The sequence below is a fragment of the Marmota marmota genome, unplaced genomic scaffold (genome assembly GCF_001458135.2).
Source record: "Marmota marmota marmota unplaced genomic scaffold, marMar, whole genome shotgun sequence".
Classification (NCBI taxonomy): Eukaryota; Metazoa; Chordata; class Mammalia; order Rodentia; family Sciuridae; genus Marmota; species Marmota marmota.
The window spans coordinates 6,257,235-6,261,195 of NW_026000222.1; positions in this window are offsets into that span (position 1 = coordinate 6,257,235).

Below are 3,961 nucleotides of genomic sequence, written 5' to 3' on the forward strand. Positions count from 1 at the left end.
ATTCCCAATCCCAGAAGAAAGGAAATCTTGAGCCAACTCTAAGGAAGACCACACATTTATAGAAATTAAAGGAGAAAAACGTAAAAAGTATTATCCATATTATATGAAAAACTCTACTTTCAAGATAAGAATGCACTTACCCCATCTCATGGATATAGTGGTTTTCAAAATGAATTCCTAAGACAGTGAAGTTTAAGTGATATGCTTAATGGGTTTGATCTAGCTTCTACTAGCAATGTGTGCATATATTATGTATTCTTTTATAAAGGAGTAGATATTTACATTTATATATGTATGAATAAAAGCCTTTATTAAAAGTCAATACATATATTCAAAATAATGTTCTTTAAAATATTGCCAGATGGCACAAAGTAGACTTTCACAATAATACATTTTGATCAGTATTATGTATATATTAACTACTTCTGCAAGAATTTGTAGCAAATCTTCTTTTCTCTCATTTTAACTACTCATACTTTTAGTTATGCATGTGAACAGAGACTATTTCTCTCTGGCTTATTTTATCTCTAGCACCTAGCATGATTCTGAGTCCATGGGTGATATTCAGTAAACACTCTGAGAATGTGTGACTAAATTATGAGGTTCCGATCGTTTGTCATTAGTAACCATGTACCAACATTTTCTCTGTAGTATGCACACCCAGCAAAAGACTTCTGTGAAAAACAAGGGCACTATTAATAATAACACATCTGTAAAGGCTGCTTGAAGAATCATTTCCACTTTGTTAACTTTTTACCCTCAGTATGTGGATAGTTTCCATCATTTGGCAAGAATTCAGTAAATATTACTGAAAACAGTGTTCATTGCGAGCAAATATTCATGATCATTTGTAAGAAGTAGAATAATGGACTTCAAATATGGAAGTCTTCTAATTCCTAGACCCTGTGACTGTTGCCTTACATGACAAAGAGAAAGTAAGACAGCAGAAGGGAATAAGGTTGACAATCTGACCTTAAGATGCAGTATTTTCTTGGATAATCCAGATGAAAAGCGTCTATAAATGAGGAAGAAGGAGGTAGACTCCATGTCAGTGATGTGAGAAGGAATGGACTCTCACTACAGGCTTTGGTGGGTGGGGAGTGAGGGGAACAAGCCAAGGATTCCAGGAAGCTTGCCTTGCAATGCAAGAAAATGCTTCTCACATGTGCCTCCAGAGGGACTGCAGCACTCCCGACACCTTGACTTCAGCCCAGGAAGACCCATTTTGGGCTTTTGAGCTCCAGAACTATAATGTAGTAAGTGTAATATAAAGTAGTAAATGTAGTATAATACATTGTCACGTAAGGTTTTCTTGAGATTTTTTTCCTTTTTTTTTTTTTTTTTTTGTATATAAGAGCATGTGTCTGATATTTAATCAAGGAATAAATATTTCAAATTCCTTTTTTTAATATTTATATTTTTAGGTGTAGATGGACACAACACAATACCTTTATTTTTATGTGGTGTTGAGGATCGAACCCTGGCCCCGCCCATGCTAGGCGAGCGCTCCACCACTGAGTCACAATCCCAGCCCCTCAAATTCTTAAAGCTGTTAGTCCAGTCCTTTATTTTTTATTTTGAGACAGTCTCACTAAATTGCTGAGACTGGCCTTGAACTTGCAATCCTCCTGCCTCAAGCTCTTGTGTCACTGGGATTATAGGCATGTGCCACCACATCAGACTTTCATTTATTCACATATTATAAAGTTCATTTTGGTTACTGGGTAAAGAATGGTTATGCTTAGGGGCTGGGGTTGTGGCTCAGTGGTACAGTGCTTGCTGAGCATGCTTGAGGCACTGGGTTTGATCCTGAGCATCAGTTAAGAAAGAAAGATATTGTGTCCATCCATATCTAAAAAAAGAAGAAAAAAAGAATGATTAAGCTTAAGCCAATTCAACCCAGTGATAATACCTGTCACATAGAGTAACAGAATTTGTTGAAATGTATGTAATGGCAAATTATCAGACACAAAGTAAGGGCCCTCTTAATTTTTGTATTCTAAGTGTATTCAAATAGGGGTATTAAACACTTCTCCCACACTTTGGTGGGATGCACCAAATCACTTGATGTCCTATCTGGACATGGCTCCTGCTAACTGGTGAAGGGATCAAGGGTGTAGGGCTTGGTAGGAGGTAGAAGGAAGGGCCAGGATACTGTGAGCCCCTGGAACTCATGCCAACCTGGCCTATTCCCTTGCTGCCTGTACATCCTGCCTTTCCACAGAGGAAATCAGTCCCCAGGTGTGAGTATATCTTTCCCTTCTCATACTACCTCTGGCTTGAGTCATTTTTAGTCTTACCAACTTTCTCTAGCTTATTGTGAATGAGACTGGAATCTCTGTCCTCTCTAGAGTAAGCATACTCTCCTGAGGATTTCCAAATATTTTTAAAACATTTCCACTTACTGTAGAAGTCTAAGAGACTAGAGGGTGATCGGGGTAGGGAGGAGCAGAGGTCCTCTCTCTCTTAACTTTATCAAGCACCTGAAGCTGTGCTGAGTGCTGGTAGGACACTGATGAACGAGATGGACACAGTGCAAATGAGTGCTTAGGTCAGGAAGTGCACCCAACACTGCCTAAGAAGTCTGGCTCTGGCTTTTCTTCTGGGGGCAGTGGGAAGGCATTGCAGGGTCTGTGCAGAATGAAGAGTGAAGGAATAGATTTCCTTCAATTGTCAACTTCTGGTGCCCTCAGGTCATAAGGAACAGTCTCTTGGAAATTGGAGAGCTCAAGCCAAGGTTTTCCCTGAGAAACCTAATTTTGTGGAACACTGTGGGCCTGATGCTCTGGTCACAACGAATTTATTAATGCCTTATTGCAAGAAGTGCTACACAATTTTATTTAAGCATAAAGATAGAAAGTTGAGCTGTTTTTGACCCTTCATAAATGGAGTTTAAAATCAGGTTAATCTTCATAGAGTATTCTGCTGAAAGCCACACGATAGTTTTCCCAGGAAAGAACTTGGGCTGAACCAAATGAGAAATTGCACATTGACCTGCCTGGTGAACAGACCAGAGACCATTCTGTGCTTGGTATAAAAACCCTAAAATAAGTTGCACAATCACAAGGGGCTGCCCTGCCCACTACACCATGAGATTGAAATTAGCACCTTTTAAATTTTATTATACCCAGGGATTCAGACATGCCCAAATCTTCCTTAATCCCCAACCTTGCCAGCCTCCCCTGGAGAGGTCACCAAAGGAGGTAAGTACACAGGGGAGAGTGGCAAGAGAAACAAAAGGAGGTTTTGCCATTTCACATCTCTTCCACAGTGGTATGAGGGATGGAGCAGGTGGCCCAGGCTGCAGTCCTGTATGCTTCCTTCCTCTAGGCTCAAGGCTGATCTCTGGCAGCAAGTCACATGGGAAGACAGGAGACTGGGGAGAGCAGAAAGCAAGTGGCCCAGTTTCACTAACAGAACAGAAGCTGGCTCAGCAGATACTCCTGGCGGAACAAGAGCAAGGGAGAAGATCACATCATGGGAAGGATCTTTAATGTTAATGTTGCCATATTTTAAAAAAATTAAATGTTTTAAGTTTTATAGACAGATATACAAGCTAACATGAACACAATCCACTATCTAGATTTATTAATGTTAACATTTTGCCACACTGGTTTTGGTTTAGGTATTTTTTTTTTTTTTTAAGAAACAAATATAAGACCTCCTGTATCTCTCATCCCATGTCTTTTCCTCTATCATAGGTACTGTACCTTAATGATATATTTCATTCCCATGCCTGATTTCATGCTGCTTCCATGAAATAATCATAAAAAATGGATTATTTTGCATATATAGACATTTTACTTAGAAGGCATCATGATGTGTGTAGTCTCTGTAGCCTTTTCACAAAATATGTTGATAAAGGAAACTTTTTATTCATTTTGACTGCTGTAGTTGTGTTCCATTGTGTGACTGTGCCACTGTTGAAGCGTTTTCCTTTTTTTTTTTTTTTTTTAGAGAG